Here is a 19,627-nt window from a genome sequence, read left to right as displayed (position 1 = left end):
AATTCAAACAGAAGTAGGAAATGAGAACAATGATGTATATACTGTGTGATGCTGCTGCTGCGGCTGCGCTGTGACTAAGATGTGAGCTGGGAGTCTCAACTGGACACACACTTTAACACAACACAGCCAGGTAAGTCACATTAACACTGTTGTTTCACCTCTGACTTACACTGTCTCTAAAACCTTACTGTTGGTAACGTAGTGTTGTTCACTTACAACTACAACCATACTACTGCAGTAACGTAGTGTTGTTTACTTACAACCATACTACTGCAACACAGAGTACTGTGTTTATCTTTGCTTATACAACATATAACATGGCTGTAACAGCTTTTATTTGTAAATATTTTGTGTTGCTTTAATAAGTGTACTTGTTGGTTATGTCTGGGTAATATTCAAACATGTTTTATACGGGATACAACTCTGCAGTAGGTGCTGTTACCCACACCCTCTATTATAACACCAACACTCACCCATATGTTACCCTCACAGCACTGATGGGTAATATTCAAACATGTTTTATACGGGATACAACTCTGCAGTAGGTGCTGCTACCCACACCGTCCATTATAACACCAACACTCACCCATATGTTACCTGTGGAAAATTGCATTTATCTGAATGTAACTCATTATGTACATAACAGTAAATGATAACAAAGATAATTATTATTTATCAAAGTTACATAGACAAGTAGGAATTTGGGACACCTAGGTCGCAAAAATGTCCCCCTTCGATACCTACCACTGTCATATCCACAAGTTGCTCTAGACCTATTAATTACAAATGAAATATATATCACCAGGAATTCTGGTAAATATATAAATTTGTGGACTGTATATTAAAATTAATAATACTTATACACATTTATATAACAGAAGGAGAATATATCTTAATATCACTCACCAATTTGACTGGAGATTAAGGTGCATCATACTCAGAAAACCTCACTGTCTATCTATGAAAAATAACACTGGCCAGAGTTAAACATAAACAGACTTATCTGAGGTTCCTGGAGCTCTCTTGTCCAGTCGCCTGATATCTCAAGTTATGCAGAAATGCACATCCAACAATTTCGGCTCCTATTTGAGAGGTGTCAGCCCAATTTTACCTCTAGAGCACGAAAATTCTTCCCATTTCACTAACGTTTCTAATCCAAATTCAAACAACAATGGCGAGTCCCGTCTGCGCAGGCACAGAGCCTCCCTGTCGGCTCCATTCTCTTCTTTTAAAAATACACTTTTAATCAGGTTTATTTACACAGCATAATATTGGGAATTTTTGTTCCACACTGTGGCCAGGTGGAGGTCGTTGCTAAATGACTCAAATTGCTTATTTGGCAATGGTGGAGGACCTGGGCACATATAGGGTCTGGCATCCACACGGCAACATATTACACAAGATTTAATCGCCCTTTTTACACTTTGCCGTCCTTGTGGAATCCAGAAAGTTTCCCTAATACAATTTAAGGTATCTTGTACCCCACCATGCATTACATTTTTATGGGCATTTACAATAATTAAATTTGTTAGATGATGAGTTTTGGGCAGTAAGACAGGGTGTTTAGCATAATCACCCAATTCAGCATTTTGTAGCCTACCTCTGCACCTAATTACATTGTTCTCTAAATACAGCCCCAATTTCTTTATTATGGAACCTTTCACAATTTTTCTTTCCATTATCAGTTTAATCTCATTTCCACAGATTTCTTCTTGTGCCCTCTTTATCCAATATTCAAGAGGATGTGAAAACTTATATGAGATATTCATCTTGTTTAGAAATTTAAACACCAACATAGTTACATTGATTAGTTTGGGTAAAGAACAATACCTATTTATATCAATGGTTAAGGAAGGACAAACTATTGGAGTGGTGGTCACAGTAATTTCAACAGGAGCAATATACACCTTTTGTACAGGCCAATTAGCTTTATTTACTAACCAGCTTGGTCCTTTAAACCATGATACAACATTTACAAATTTAGCATAAGATAAACGTCGAGACAAGAAATCAGCTGGATTCTCCTCACCAGGTATATGATTAAATGTTAACATATGCTGACCCAAACTATTATACTTCTCTTGCATCTAATAAATTTCAGTGACTCTGTTTTGTACGTACACAATTTTACTGTTTCCATTACGAATCCATTGTAAGGATACCTCATTATCAGACCAAATTACAGTGTCGCTAATATTTATCTCCTTCAAAATATTTCTTATATAATTAGCTAATTTGACACCTACATAAATGGTTGTTAATTCCAACTAAGGTAAGGTACGTGATTTAATTGGAGACACTTTAGCCTTAGACATAACAAGAGAAATAAAACTAATACATTGAAGGTAAGCAACTGCTCCATATGCCAATTTTGAAGCATCACAAAAAATGTGGAGTACATTTTTCCCATTTGGATTGGCCACCTGGCGTGAGAACTCCAACATTGGAATTTTTTTCATAATCACCAATTAATTCATCCCACCTGTTAATGAATTCCTCAGGTAGAATTTCATCCCAAGCACATTTAAGTTTCCATGCTTCCTGAATTAATAATTTCCCTCTTATAGTAAGGGGTGACACTAAACCTAGTGGAACAAAACATTTGGAAACTTCAGCAAACAAAACTCTCTTAGTTAATTTACTGGGCATACTGTAATTATTAGGTTTTAACATTAACAAATCTCTCTCAGTATCCCAAGTTAAACCCAATACATTACTACATTTTGGCACTTCATCTCCAGGGAAATCTTTACTTATTTTGTCCTTCAATTTGGACGAATTACTATTCCATTCCCTCAGAGGCATAGTTGCACTTTGCATTATTTTATTAGCCTCTCCATAAGTCATTAACAGTTCCTCTTCAGTTGACGTCACACCCAGGAAATTGTCCACTTAAAATTGTTTGCTCATTACTTTACTCAATGGACTTCCCGTACATTTAAGGTGCGCATTTATCGTCGCTTGAAGTAGGAACGGACTGGATGTAGCACCAAATAATACGCTCCTAAAGCGAAAGGTTTTCAGAGGGCTAAGTGGGTCAATAGGATTCTCAGGCCATAAGAAGAGGGTACAATCCCGGTCAGCCTCTTGTAAACCCACTCTTAGGAAAGCTTTACTTATGTCAGCCGTAAAGGCATAATTCTTCACCCTGAAATTTAATAAGATATCTCCAAATTTTTCCGTCAACGACGGACCTGTCATCAAACAGTCATTTAAACTAGGTACATTTTTGTTACTCCTGGCACTACAATTAAACACAATCCTCAAAGGAGTGGTCTTAGAATCCTTCTTCACTCTGTGATGTGGCAAATAGTGACCATAAATTTTGGCTTGCTCAGGAGGTACCTCTTCTATAAATTTATTAATTAACTGCTCAGCAATTATATCATTATAGGCCGTTAACAATTCCTGTGTCTTACTCAGTTGCGGAACTGAGCCTTTAACTGTCCATATGCCATTCTGTAATTAGTGGGCAATTCTGGATGGTTCAGTCTCCACGGAAGTCGTACCCAGTATTGTCCAGATTCAAATTTTACATCTCTCAGGTATTGTTCCTGAGTAAAAGAATCATCTGGACTTTCTTTATTTACATTTATTCCAATGCTGTCTAATTCCCACAATTTATGCACTGGCTCAACACCATCCTCTATGGAAGAATTATACTGGGGTACGATTTCATGAGTAAGACACACAGTTATGGTATTTGTAGTTTCCTCTAGTCATGAATTATTATTACGAGGAATCCTACCATACATTACATGGCCTCCTGCAGTCTTCAAAAGGGTGACACCACATTTCTTTACCATACCCTTTACAAAGGAGGCATAATAGTCACTACCTATTAAAATATTTATTGGGCCTACAGAATCATCACTTACCCCAGAAGGTGCTAAATTTACATTATGTGAGAGTCTTTCTGTAGCTTTACTAAGCCCTACTGTAGATATTTTCTCTGGAAGTCTATCTACAATTACTGCATTAACACGTTTTTTCTCATTGCCTAACCTGACAGTTACATAAACAGTGTCATACAATTGAGCTCTTTTGTCTGAGAGAAAAACTTCATAATTTTAAAGTTGTGGGATCTCCCATCTGTACTTTCATACCATCAAGATATTTACGTTTTATGAAAGTACGCTGGGATCCCTGGTCCAATAATGCATTTACATTTTTTGATTTATGCCTTTTATCATCAATTTTTACCTGTAACACAGGTAAGGCTACTTCAGCAAAACCATCATTATTAACATTAGCAGCAATTTTTACATTAGTCACTGTTGTGTCAGGATTGTCAACATTATCATTATTATCAACATTATCATATAGACCCTTACACATGACTATATGATGTCTTCCTTTGTGACATTGATAACAGAAGTTTAATTTGGCATAACAATCCTTTACATTGTGATTACCTAAACACCTGATACCTGGAGTTTACCTGGAGAGAGTTCCGGGGGTCAACGCCCCCGCGGCCCGGTCTGTAACCAGGCCTCCTGGTGGATCAGAGCCTGATCAACCAGGCTGTTGCTGCTGGCTGCACGCAAACCAACGTACGAGCCACAGCCCGGCTGGTCAGGAACCGACTTTAGGTGCTTGTCCAGTGCCAGCTTGAAGACTGCCAGGGGTCTGTTGGTAATCCCCCTTAAGTATGCTGGGAGCCAGTTGAACAGTCTCGGGCCCCTGACACTTATTGTATGGTCTCTTAACGTGCTAGTGACACCCCTGCTTTTCATTGGGGGGATGTTGCATCGTCTGCCAAGTCTTTTGCTTTCGTAGTGAGTGATTTTCGTGTGCAAGTTTGGTACTAGTCCCTCTAGGATTTTCCAGGTATATATAATCATGTATCTATCCCGCCTGCGTTCCAGGGAATACAGGTTTAGGAACCTCAAGCACTCCCAGTAATTGAGGTGTTTTATCTCCGTTATGCGCGCCGTGAAGGTTCTCTGTACATTTTCTAGGTCAGCAATTTCACCTGCCTTGAAAGGTGCTGTTAGTGTGCAGCAATATTCCAGCCTAGATAGAACAAGTGACCTGAAGAGTGTCATCATGGGCTTGGCCTCCCTAGTTTTGAAGGTTCTCATTATCCATCCTGTCATTTTTCTAGCAGATGCGATTGATACAATGTTATGGTCCTTGAAGGTGAGATCCTCCGACATGATCACTCCCAGGTCTTTGACGTTGGTGTTTCGCTCTATTTTGTGGCCAGAATTTGTTTTGTACTCTGATGAAGATTTAATTTCCTCGTGTTTACCATATCTGAGTAATTGAAATTTCTCATCGTTGAACTTCATATTGTTTTCTGCAGCCCACTGAAAGATTCGGTTGATGTCTGCCTGGAGCCTTGCAGTGTCTGCAATGGAAGACACTGTCATGCAGATTCGGGTGTCATCTGCAAAGGAAGACACGGTGCTGTGGCTGACATCCTTGTCTATGTCGGATATGAGGATGAGGAACAAGATGGGAGCGAGTACTGTGCCTTGTGGAACAGAGCTTTTCACCGTAGCTGCCTCGGACTTTACTCTGTTGACGACTACTCTTTGTGTTCTGTTAGTGAGGAAATTATAGATCCATCGACCGACTTTTCCTGTTATCCCTTTAGCACGCATTTTGTGCGCTATTACGCCATGGTCACACTTGTCGAAGGCTTTTGCAAAGTCTGTATATATTACATCTGCATTCTTTTTGTCTTCTAGTGCATTTAGGACCCTGTCGTAGTGATCCAATAGTTGAGACAGACAGGAGCGACCTGTTCTAAACCCATGTTGCCCTGGGTTGTGTAACTGATGGGTTTCTAGATGGGTGGTGATCTTGCTTCTTAGGACCCTTTCAAAGATTTTTATGATATGGGATGTTAGTGCTATTGGTCTGTAGTTCTTTGCTGTTGCTTTACTGCCCCCTTTGTGGAGTGGGGCTATGTCTGTTGTTTTTAGTAACTGAGGGACGACCCCCGTGTCCATACTCCCTCTCCATAGGATGGAAAAGGCTCGTGATAGGGGCTTCTTGCAGTTCTTTTATTTATTTATTTATTTATTTATAATTTGAGCACACTTACAGAGGTACAAAAAAAAAATACAGATAAGAGCAGCATCCCAAAGCCACTTATACTATGCAGAGCATTACGGGCTGGCTTAAAATTAACTTAAGATTAACTAAGCAATGATGAAATCAGTGAAAAACATTAATGTAAACTGATTACTATAAAGCACAAGTGAGTATTACAAAGACAGGTCATATGGTTGTATGCATTGTTGTACATTCAGTAGAATGGAGTATTCTGTTAGGTAGTGTATTTAAAAAATAATAAAGTTAGAATGGGTTTTAGGTTTAACATTTATGTGATATAATTGTGAGAAACATTTAAGATATACAATTTATAAGGTTCAGTTATTCAGTATTTATTTGGTTTTGGGTGAGTAAGTGATCTTTGAGAAGAGACTTGAATTTATAAACAGGTAGTGTTTCTTTTATATTTACAGGTAATGAATTCCAGATTTTAGGGCCTTTTATGTGCATTGAGTTTTTGCATAGCGTGAGATGGACACGAGGAATATCAAAGAGTGATCTGTGCCTTGTGTTATGGTCATGTGTTCTGTTGAGGTTGGCAAGGAGATGTTTGAGGGGAGGGTTAATATCAGAGTTGAGTGTTCTATGTATGTAATAGGTGCAGTAATAAGTATGGATGTTTTGTATGGTGAGTAGGTTGAGTGTATTGAATATTGGTAGAGTGTGCTGCCTGTAGTGAGAATTTGTTATCATTCTAACTGCAGCCTTTTGTTGGGTAATTAGTGGTCTGAGATGGTTACTTGTTGTTGAGCCCCATGCACAAATTCCATAGGTGAGATAGGGGTAAATAAGAGAGTGATATAGGGCCAGGAGGGCTGACTGTGGAGCATAGTACCGTATCTTCGATAGTATGCCTACAGTCTTGGAAATTTTCTTAGAAATTTGTTGTATATGTGTATGAAATTTGAGTCTATTATCAAGGTGGATTCCTAAGAATTTTCCCTCTGTTAGCTTTGTGATAGGTGATCCGTTTATCATTATGTTAAGAGGGACATCTGTAGCTCTGTTACCAAACTGAATGAAGTAGGTTTTGTCAATGTTTAGTGTAAGTTTGTTAGTACTCATCCAGGTAGATATTTTCTGTAATTCGGTATTTACAGTATTGGCTAGCGTGACTGGGCTCGGGTGGGAGAAGACGTATGTTGTGTCATCAGCAAAAAGTGTGGGTTTGAGTAATTGAGAAGCATTTGGTAGGTCATTTATGTATAGGAGAAAGAGAAGAGGGCCAAGGACACTTCCCTGTGGGACACCAACTGTAATTGGTTGTGCAGAAGAGTTTGCCCCATTTGCATACACATATTGGCTTTTGTTGCTGAGGTATGACTTGAGGTAGTTGAGGGAGTGCCCTCTTATACCATAGTGTGACAATTTTACGTGGAGCAAGTCATGGTCAACTGTATCAAAAGCTTTACGTAAGTCAATGAAGATCCCCAGTGGGACTTCTTTTTTCTCTATTGCAGTGTATATATGTTCTAGCATGTGTATAATAGCATCATTAGTATTTTTATTAGGCCTGAATCCAAATTGGCAGGGGTTGAGTATGTTTTGGGAGATAAGGTAGGAGTAGATTCGTTTATGAATTAATTTTTCAAAGATTTTTGAGAGAGGGTGTAAGTTGGATATTGGCCTATAGTTATTCAACTCTGATGAACACGGAGTTCCATGAGTCTGGCCCTGGGGCAGAGTGCATGGGCATGTCATTTATCGCCTGTTCGAAGTCATTTGGCGTCAGGATAACATCGGATAGGCTTGTGTTAACCAAATTTTGTGGCTCTCTCATAAAAAATTCGTTTTGATCTTCGACTCTCAGTCTGGTTAGCGGCTTGCTAAAAACTGAGTCATATTGGGACTTGAGTAGCTCACTCATTTCCTTGCTGTCATCTGTGTAGGACCCATCTTGTTTAAGTAAGGGCCCAATACTGGATGTTGTTCTCGACTTTGATTTGGCATAGGAGAAGAAATACTTTGGGTTTCTTTCGATTTCATTTATGGCTTTTAGTTCTTCCCGCGATTCCTGACTCCTATAAGATTCCTTTAGTTTGAGTTCGATGCTTGCTATTTCTCTGACCAGTGTCTCCCTACGCATTTCAGATATATTGACCTCTTTTAGCCGCTCTGTTATTCTTTTCCGTCGCCTGTAAAGGGAGCGCCTGTCTCTTTCTATTTTACATCTACTCCTCCTTTTTCTTAGAGGAATAAGCCTTGTGCATACATCGAGTGCCACCAGGTTAATCTGTTCTAGGCATACGTTGGGGTCTGTGTTGCTTAGTATATCTTCCCAGCTTATATCGGTTAGGACTTGGTTTACTTGGTCCCACTTTATGTTTTTGTTATTGAAGTTGAATTTGGTGAATGCTCCCTCGTGACTAGTCTCATTATGTTGGTCTGGGGCTCCACGCATACATGTCTGAACCTCAATTATGTTGTGATCTGAGTATATTGTGTTTGATATGGTGACATTTCTTATCAGATCATCATTGTTAGTGAAGATGAGGTCTAGTGTATTCTCCAGTCTAGTAGGCTCTATTATTTGTTGGTTTAAATTGAATTTTGTGCAGAGATTTAAAAGCTCGTGTGAGTGTGAGTTTTCATCAGAGCTGCCTCCTGGTGTTATTACTGCAACAATATTATTTGCTATATTCCTCCATTTTAGGTGCCTTAAGTTGAAATCCCCCAGGAGCAAGATGTTGGGTGCAGGAGCTGGAAGATTTTCCAGACAGTGGTCAATTTTTAAGAGCTGTTCCTGGAATTGCTGGGATGTTGCATCCGGAGGCTTGTAGGCTACCACAATGACTAGGTTTTGGTTCTCGACCTTTACTGCTAAAACTTCCACTACATCATTTGAGGCATTTAGCAGTTCTGTGCAAACAAGTGACTCTGCAATGTACAGGCCAACCCCCTCCCTTTTGCCTGTTCACTCTGTCACCTCTGTATAGGTTGTAACCTGGGATCCATATTTCATTGTCCAAGTGATCCTTTATGTGGGTCTCAGTGAAAGCCGCGAGCACTGCCTTTGCCTCTGCAAGCAGTCCACGGATGAAAGGTATTTTGTTATTTGTTGCTTGCTTTAGACCCTGTATATTTGCAAAGAAGAATGTCATCGGACTGGTGGTATTGTTGGTACTGGGGGGGGGGATTTTTTTTCCGGCATTAGTATCTGTATCTGTTGGTTTGGAGTGGAGGCCATCGACTGTGGTTCCACTCCAGGAATGACTGGATTTGGTGTACGATTTCTGCCATTTCCTGCCAGTTTTTTTTTTCCTTCCTGGCACTAAAAAACCTCTTCCTCTTGAGTGGCTGTGGCTACCCAGGTTTTCCCATGGCCTGGATGTTTTTTATCTTTTGTACCCTTTAGATGGTGTGCCTGGCAATTTAAGTTATAGCACAGTCTTTCCTGTACTGAAGAGGTACACATTTCAGGGTGAAAAAGCTTACAGGAAGGGAGTTTGCATTTTCCTGTTGTCATATGGGCATGGCATTTTCTAGGGTGGTCATAGTTGCACGTCCCGTCTGTTTTTCCAGATTTCCCATGTCTGCAGATACCAAGTGCATAGTATGTGCACAGGTTTGGTTTCCGTTTGCCTTGGGTTTCTGTGACTGTATTCCCTGTTGGTGCATGTTTCCCTGTCTTATTCCTATCCTCCCTAGCACCAACAATGGAGCTCCCACCAGTTGTTTTTGGTAATATATCCTCACTATAGCTAGTGGAGTCCTCTTGTTTGCTATTTCCTGTGGTATTTCTAGTTTGCAATATTGGTTTTATCTTATCTTTGACTACACTTGTTTCCCCACTACGGCTCCTGTTCCCTATGAGGTCATTTATATGTATTCCTTCCTGCGTATACTTCCCGACTACCTGGACAAAATCTCCAGTTTCACCATTACTGTCTCCCAGGACAGCACCTCCAGCTTCACCATTACTGTCTCCCAGGACAGCACTATCAGCCCCACATTTACTGACTACCAGGACATCACCTCCAGCCTTACAGTTTCTGACTACATGGCCAGTATCAAGGGCAGTACCATTCAGCCCAAACTTTTTATGTTCCCATCTGTTGTAGAAAGCTTCCAGGTTGTCTATGAAAGCAGCTTTGATGTTATCCTCTTTTAATACCCTTGTGATTTTAGTCCACAGATTTTCCTCATTTGGGCATACCCAAAAACACTTCCCTGTTTTAATACTGCTTGTAGCTAGTTCTTGGATATCTGCACAAGGGGCGTGACACCAATTTCCACAAAAATGACAATTTATCCATGTGGAAGCCCGTTTGTTTGACTGCAGACTATACAGAGCTTCATAATGATTTGAGTGGTTGATTTACTGTAATTCTGCTAGCAACCTCTTGAATACTCTATTAATAACCTCCTTAAATGAAGCTCTAGCTATTTGTATTTCTATTTCTAACTAATTGGACAGCTTACCGTGTACGTTCCTGATTTATATTTATTGTTTGTGTTTGATAAGGGCGCCTACAACCCCATCCGTTTACAGTCTGCTTTATTGTCCAACGAATCCGTTTGAAACCAGTCAAGGGTTCGGACCATCAAGGGTTCGGACCAGTCGATCTGATCTGATCAGTGGGTCACTTATTTAAAACATACTAGTCGGTGATTTGGGCTAACACATGAAGGATCTGCTTGAAATTATCTACCCGAGTAATATGTGATTTGATTGACACAAAAGTATAACTTGCGTGTTGAAGAGCCGGTGATTTCTGGCAGTTCCTACAATGACGAACGGTCGACCTCAACCCTTGTTTATCAATCGCTGTATCTAGCTTTTCTAGTTTTTTTTAGTCTCCACCACAATAAATGCTATATTATTACTATAGTTGACTGGTGGAAATTTTGGAGGAAGGACGCTTTTTCTGTAGTAATAATTGCTTCTCGTTGTGTATATTGCGACCGCTGGTAACTACAGGTTATATGAAATTCACAGTATACGTCTGGTATTTCAAGAAAAAAGAAACTAATGAAAGTCACTCCACTCCACTAAGCACCATTATAATACTGGTTAGTTGCTACTACAACACTGCATTCTGCTATTCACTGGTATCACTAGATTATATGCGAGTACACTAGCAGGCCAGAAAGATTATTAAAACAGCTGACCTCTGTGGTAAGATTCTGGCGACTTCTGGCACCTGCCTCTATAGGCTTATCACTTCATTTACAAATTCACCTGTTTTCAAATGACACTTTAGCCTTTATCATCTATATACTAGGGAGCCACTGTAGTATACACTATACACTATGTATACACAATGTTATCAGGGAGACTTTCTTTCCTCTGACAAAGAAAAGTTCTATTATTATTATTTTGCACACGGAACACAGGCCTATGATTCCCCTCTGGCAGTAAACTCTGCTAGGTAGTGCACACTAATTCTCCTTTTTTGACTCAGTATATAATGTTTTCTGCCCAAGATTGGTTCCAGGCGCTAGAGGGATGTATCGTATCCAATCTTTCAACTTTATCATTCCATGAATTGTATGCATTGCAATTCTTAGAAAAATGAGTACCCTTGCAGAAAAGACAATCTCTCTTTTCTTTGACTGCTTTCTTATTAACTGGGCTACCCTTAGGAGGGTACTTATTCTTCTTACCTTGTGGAGAATCATTATTTCTGATTCCTGCTACTTGATATGCACCTATGCAACTCTTTTTAGGAAATGAATTTTGATTATTACCATTGGGATAATTTTTCCCTTTGTGAAACTTGGCAGAGTTATTATGTGTTGCATCTTTAAAATTGGCTTGTCTGCAACTGAACAATTAATTCTTGTAGACCTAGTCTTATTTCCTCCAGACCAAAATAACCCTTGTGATATTTATTCGAGAGTCATTCAAGTGTTTTATAGCTTAATTTATTCTGTACCATGGCACTCAATAACCAGTCTGATTCCTTCAGATTATATTTATTACTTAAAGTTTTGAGAGTGCTCTCCAGTTTAACTCTAAACTGCTGTAAACCTTTGTAAGTGTGATCTGGAAATTTTAAATTTACAATGATATTCACTAGATCCAACCTACTTTGTTCTATATTACCATAAGTGACCTTCAACAAGTCAACTGCTTCCTTGTAAGAATCATCTACATTGGGAAAGGCTTGTATGAGTATGTGAGCATCTCCTCTTACCTGTCCTTTGAGGTAAAATAATTTAGTTACACAGGCTAGGTCACTCCTGTCATGCACAGCTGCTTTAAAAATTGACCAAAATTCCTCCCAATTTTCTCCAGGATTAAATACAGGTAAACATAATTCTGGGAGTTTTGGCAAAGACATCTTATTTGTTGGAGCAGACTGATTAACTGTCTGGTTTACACATTTTAATTTATTCAAGGCCTAACTTTTACAAGAAAGAATCTTTTCTTCTAATTAATAATACTGATTAATCATGAGATCTACTTCAGTCTCATCTACACAGTTTACTAACAAATCTCCTTCATATTTATTGTAATATAATTTGTATGAATCATATCTATTCCATAAAGCATCTACATACAATTTTAAATCATCAGTATTCACAGTTTTTTGATTCATTAATTCCAAACATTTATTATATGCCTTGGTTACATGACATTTTCTAGCCTGTAGTGATGCTTTCTTTGCTCTATATTCCATATTTTTGTCTTCTATATTAATTTCCTCATTTTCAGCCATGATGCAATGTATTAAATTCAACTTAATTAATAACACTGATACAACTTACCTTAGAATAAATCCTAGCTACACTTGAGCTTAGTAAAAACACATGTAAGAAAATTATAATATAAATTTTAAATGTACATTAATATAAACCTTTAGTCAGACTTGGCTTATCAAAATTAATATTATACAAATTAATATAAATCCTTGCCAGAATTTGGCAAGAATAGCAAAATTAATATTATACACATTAATATAATTAGCTACACTTGACTTATCAATTACACATACACTGATATAAATCTTGGCCAGAATTGTCTTATCAAATTAATATTGTAATAATCATAATCCACTACACATTAAGTAAATTTGTGAACTTAACATCCACCTCCTTCTGTTATTTCACATATAATTATTAAGTAATTAACTAATTAATGACTTCACTAATTACCTCCGGTTCAAGAAGGACCAACGGGCAAATTAAATGTGGAAAATTACATTTATCTGAATGTAACTCATTATGTACATAACAGTAAATGATAATAAAGATAATTATTATTTATCAAAGTTACATAGACAAGTAGGAATTTGGGACACCTAGGTCGCAAAAATGTCCCCCTTCGATACCTACCACTGTCATATCCACAAGTTGCTCTAGACCTATTAATTACGAATGAAATATGTATCACCAGGAATTCTGATAAATATATAAATTTGTGGACTGTGTATTAAAATTAATAATACTTATACACATTTATATAACAGAAGGAGAATATATCTTAATATCACTCACCAATTTGACTGGAGATCAAGGTGTATCATACTCAGAAAACCTCACTGTCTATCTATGAAAATAACACTGGTCAGAGTTAAACATAAACAGACTTATCTGAGGTTCCTGGAGCTGTACAGAAGATGAGGTAATCAGTCCCTCAACCTAGGAGTAGGTGCGAAGAGCACCATAGTCGTGGAGATTCTGAAGCAGAAGCAAGGAGCCTGGCGCTTATATAGTAACGTCAGGTGTAGCAGACGAGGGCAGTCACTGGTAGGCGGGATTCCCGGTGCTCTTCGCACCTACTCCTAGGTTGAGGGACTGCTTACCTCATCTTCTGTATATAGTCCTACTGTCTTCAAGTTATGTCCTAGAATTTGTATTGATAAAGCCACTGGATGGCGAAACGTCTACAATAAAGATACCCAGATGTTGCACATGTGTCTTAATTTCATCTTGTCGGTATTATATACCATTCTTGCACAACTTGTCAGACACTGCAACATCATGGAATCTTGATTCTGAGGACATGTACATAACCTTCACTGCTACGACAACTACTTCTACAACTAACCCATCTCTTTGGGAAGGACCTACTTCAACTGGGGAATCCCGCCTACCAGTGACTATGCCCTCGTCTGCTACACCTGACGTTACTATATAAGCGCCAGGCTCCTTGCTTCTGCTTCAGAATATCCACGACTATGGTGCTCTTCGCGCCTACTCCTAGGTTGAGGGACTGATTACCTCATCTTCTGTATATAATCCTACTGTCTTCAAGTTATGTCCTAGAATTTGTATTGATAAAGCCACTGGATGGCGAAACGTCTACAATAAAGATACCCAGATGTTGCACAGGTGTCTTAATTTCATCTTGTCGGTATTATATACCATTCTTGCACACCTTACACGTGTTGCCCTTTGTTCGCCTAGCAGTAAGTAGGTACCTGGGTGTTAGTCACCTTACACCTGTTGCCCTTTGTTCACCTAGCAGTAAGTAGGTACCTTGGCGTTAGTCACCTTACAACTGTTGCTCCTTGTTCAGCTAGCAGTAAGTAGGTACCTGGGTGTTAGTCACCTTACACCTGTTGCCCTTTGTTCACCTAGCAGTAAGTAGGTACCTGGGTGTTAGTCACCTTACACCTGTTGCCCTTTGTTCACCTAGCAGTAAGTAGGTACCTGGGTGTTAGCCACCTTACACGTGTTGCCCTTTGTTCAACTAGCAGTAAGTAGGTACCTGGGTGTTAGTGTCGGGAGGGTTCGTGGAGATGTGATGGTTGGAGTTAAACACACTTGTTAGATGGTAACACTTATATTAGCAGAGTGTGAGAGGGAGAGGCCCAGCCTGCCTGTGTTGCCTGTAGACCTAAGGGTGGAGAACTGAGGGGGATGCCGGGAGTGCAGCGCTCTCATGTGGCATCATGTGATGTCGCACAAGCTAGTCACTGAGCCTAGCAAGGGGTCAACTATGTAAAACATATGGATGGTGCTAACTATGATACTCAGATAACATATGCATATGCAGGGGATCAGCAACTATTCTGACAGCTCGGTCATGTTACGTATGTCATCTTGACATACAATACTATGCTACAGGCTGAACAGGCAGGTGGCTTTGGGCTGATTCTGTACAATAGCAAAGACATATGTAACTTAGAACTAATAGATGGGATTGTAATGGGTGGTATCATAATACATTATGAATTATAAAAACAAATCATGGTATAATAAAGGATGGAATTGATTGATCGATCTGTATTCATGCACTCTACGGATTCTGAGGAAGAATATATATATTTACAAAGGTGAAAGTAATTAATAGCAAAGGCAGATTTGGCACACACAGATCATTACTGCTAAATTCTCAGAATTCGGAGGGAACGTGAACACAAAAAAAAAAATTCTGAAAAACTGATCAGCTAATAACAAAACACACAGTTGACAACTTCATTCATCTTGGACATCTAATTATACAGGCTATGTACATTTAAACCCAACTCTGTGAGGGTAAGATTTACATATGCAGAATGGTTATCGTCTTTGGGAGGATTGAATTCTTTTGCAATGGCTAACACATGCCTTAAACCATACCCCCGGCCGGGATTGAACCCGCGGTCATAGAGTCTCAAAACAAAAGATACTTGGGGGTTTCTCATTACTTGTCGTGTACGCAAAGAATAACGACATTCAGGTTGATCATCTGACTGAGTGTTAGAGGTAGAGGGTACAGAGTCAGGAGGATTGTCAGGGTTTGTCACATTAGTCTGGGTAGAAATATCATCCTCAACATTGCATACTAACTTCATATGATCTAAATGCGATTCTTTATACTGACCAGTACTAATTTCTCTAACCTTATACTTATTGCCAGTGATATGTTCAACTACTCGATGAGGACCAACAAACTTTTGATCGAGCTTAGGCAATGCGGATGTTTTGTTGAAGTTAGTCAGCATTACTCTCGAACCCACTTTAACTTTGGTTGGCTTAGCATGGCTATTAGTTACTTTTGTAAATTCTGCTGTTGACTTGCGAAGTGTCTCACGGATTCTTCTAAAAACACTTTGAGCTAAGCTGGTATGAGTTACTATGAAATCATCAGGGTTGTAATTGGGCTTCGGTGCAGAATATAACAACTCATATAAGGTAAACGCTTGACTACACTGTGCAATGCATAAAGTGGAGTATCACCTATGGAAGCATTGTTAGCAGAATTTATAGTACATTGAACATCTGGTATAACTTCATCCCAAGTTTCACTAGTGGGATTGATAGTGGCTCTCAAGACTGATGTCTTGAGAGCCACTATTAATCCCACTAGTGAAACTTGGGATGAAGTTATACCAGATGTTCAATGTGCTATAACCCATTGCTAACCCATTGCTGGCAGGATGATGAGGAACAATGGTGGATTTAGAGATCTTGTACAAGGTACACAAATTTTCAAGAATCTCATTACAGAATTCACCCCCATTATCTGTTACTAGGGACTTAGGGGTGGTATGCCTGCAGATAATGCATTTTTTAAATGCTTTAGCTACTGTCTCTGCAGTCTTATCTGCAATAGGAACTAATTCACAATATCTGGTGAAATGGTCTACCATAACACACAGATGTTTGTTACCATGGATGGAACATTTAAAATTGGTTAACAAATCAAGTGCAACTCTTTCCCACGATACACCTGGATACACCTGGATTGGATTAGGACCATTGACATTTTCTTTATGTTGCATACAGACACTACATTTCTTAACATACTCAGAAATATCAGTTGCCATCTGTGACCAAAAGTACTTCATTCTGGCTTGTTTTACTGAATGATCCATACCAGGGTGTGCAACACCTGGTGCATCGTGAACTAGCTGTAGAGCTACATTCACTAGTGACTGTGGAATTACTAATTGGTATACCCTTCTGCTTGGAGTACCCAACTCGGCTGTTCGATACAGTAATTCTTGAATAATGACAAATTCACTAATGGGTGCTGGTGGCTTCACAGTCAGAACAAGATCTTCCTGGAGCAGAAATCAAATCACACCAGACCACAAGGGATCTGTTCTTTGAGCATTCTTTATGTCCTCGGCAGTAAATGGAGGATCTGCAGTTACTATACTAACATGTCACGATAAGGCATCTGTGACTACATTTGACTTGCCAGGTAAGTGTTCAAAGGTAGGATTGAACTCTTGGATAGTCAAGGTCCATCTGGCTAATCTTCCAGTAGGTTGTTTGTTCTGGAATAAAGGTATCAGTGGAGCATGATCTGTCAAGACATGAACAGGGTACTGATAAATAATGTCTTGGAAGTGCTTTAAAGACCATACTATTGCTAAAGCTCCTTGCTCAGTTACTGTATAATTACGTTCAGCCTTCGTAAGGACTTGGCTAGCAAATGCAACTGCGTTGTACTTGCCATCAGTTTTCTGAGCTAGTACGGCACCTATGGCAATTGAACTAGCATCAGTTGTCAGATAGAAGGGCTTAGAAAAATCTGGAAATTTCAAAATTGGAGCAGATGTTAGCTTTCCTTTTAGAGTTTGGAATGCTCTTTCTTGACGGAAGGTCCAAACAAAAGGAGCATCTTTCTTAAGCAATTCAGTTAGAGGAGCAGCTATGGAAGAAAAATTGGCAATGAAAGATCTATAAAAACCTGCTAAGCCCACAAAGGATCTTACGGCATCAGCAGTTTTGGGAGATGGAAAATTTAGTACTGCAGTTACTTTACTTTGACCAGTCGTAACACCTCTAGGAGTGACTATGTGACCAAGAAACTTAATTTCTGATCTGAAAAATTGACATTTAGACAGTTTGGTCTTTAAACTGGCTTCTTCAAGCTTACCAAGTACTACATCAAGTCTTTTCAAATGTGTATCCACGTCTTCAGACATAACAATTACATCATCTAAGTACACCATAAGTGCATTACCTATGAGACCTCTAAAGATATTAGTTATGAGCCTTGAGAATGTGATACGGGAAGATCGTAACCCAAAGGAATGGAGAATGTGGTTAGCTCTTGGCTGTCCTCGTGAAGAGGGACTTGCCAAAACCCTTGTAACATCTCCGATGTTACGTAAAAGATCACCAAGTACAGGAAGTGGGAAGCGATCTGGAATAGTTTTCGCATTTAACTTCCTAAAGTCAATCACTGGGCGCCAAGTACATTCCAGGTGCATTCCAGGGTGATTTGCTAAGTGCAATAACTCCATCATCAAGCATTTGATTGATCAATTCTTCTGCGACAGCAACTTGGGAATGAGGCATTCTGTATGCAAGTACGTATATAGATAGGTCTAGTACCAGGTTCAAGTGGGATAAAATGGAACAGTAAGTTTGTTATACCCATCTTCTCACCTGGTAAGGTAATGGCTTTACAACGTTTGTTCAACAGAGTCAACAAACGCTTGACCTCGTTTGGGAAGTCAGTGGAAGCTAAATCTTTCTCCTTGACTGGTGGAATGGATTGATCCAGTGAAGTGGATGAGGTCTCCCCTGTTGAGATAGCACCGACCCACTGGTCAGGTGGCAAGTCATCCTGTACTTGAACAAGGTAAGGATAGTGAACAAGATCAATAAGATTGGTATTTGCTCTGAGACAAACACTGTGACCAGAAGTGTTAGCAAGGAATAAATGGATCTTACTATCTCTTACAACATGTAAGGGTGGGTCAACAAATAAACCCTTGACTTTGCAGGAATCACTGTCAACTAGGACGTTATCACCATCTGGAACAGTAAATTCAAATTCAAAGTTTATTCTCTATAAGGATTACAATGTTGAGTTTACAGAAATTTGGTTATTGTTTGGTTTAACATGTAGTAAAATTGAGATTACAGAGTGTACCACTAGAACGCTTAGCATGGCTAGGCATTTCGGGCATACTTAGTTTTATTCTTAAATGTAAAATATTACAAATTATGAGGTAAGTTGGTATTATGGCTAAGTGACTAAATACTATTTTGTGAGTTTAGCAGTGTGAATGCTTTTGTTTTGGCACAGTATATAGTTTCAGTATTGGAGTATCACAGGATTCATTATATTAAGACTGAGATTAATATTACTGTTTATGGTCAAATGAGTGTGCGAGTGTAAGTGTGAACCACCAGGTGGTATTCGTGAAGTTAGTTGACGGGGTGTATCAGGGAGATAAGATGTTTTCTAATGGTAGTTTTGAATGTGATGAATGTGTCTGCAGTTCTAGAGTTCTCAGGTAGGGTATTCCAGATTTTAGGGCCTTTGACATACATTGAATTTTTGTAAAGGTTTAGTCGGACACGGGGAATGTCGTAGAGATGTTTGTTTCTGGTGTTATGCCTGTGGGTTCTGTCACAACTATCAAGAAAGCGTTTAAGGTCAAGGTTGATATTAGAGTTTAAGGCCCTGTAGATATAGATTGCACAGTAGTAAGTGTGGATGTACTGAACTGGGAGTAAGTTTAGATCTTTGAAGAGTGGGGGGGTGTGCTGCCAGGGATGGGATTTAGTGATTATTCTTACTGCAGCTTTTTGTTGGGTTATTATTGGCTTTAGGTGTGTTGCTGCAGTTGATCCCCAAGCACAAATAGCATAGGTGAGGTATGGATAAATAAGTGAGTGGTATAGTGTGAGAAGGGCATTTTGCGGCACGTAGTATCGT

The 19,627-nt window shown here is 39.2% G+C and overlaps 1 protein-coding gene across 1 annotated transcript in view; it reads left to right on the top strand.

The window, feature by feature from the left end:
- LOC138853133 (carboxypeptidase E-like) overlaps positions 1-19,627 on the top strand; it is a 164,446-nt gene that overhangs the window by 110 nt on the left and 144,709 nt on the right. Inside the window, exon 1 of the mRNA XM_070088070.1 lies at positions 1-130. This exon is cut by the window's left edge and continues 110 nt beyond it. The gene's annotated coding sequence lies outside the window, so the exon portion shown is untranslated. The remainder of the gene's footprint in view (positions 131-19,627) is intronic.

Source organism: Cherax quadricarinatus, chromosome 23 (assembly GCF_038502225.1).
Source record: "Cherax quadricarinatus isolate ZL_2023a chromosome 23, ASM3850222v1, whole genome shotgun sequence".
NCBI classification, from domain to species: domain Eukaryota; kingdom Metazoa; phylum Arthropoda; class Malacostraca; order Decapoda; family Parastacidae; genus Cherax; species Cherax quadricarinatus.
The sequence above is the reverse complement of the archived record's forward strand: the minus strand, read 5'-3'. Positions and strand labels throughout refer to the sequence as shown.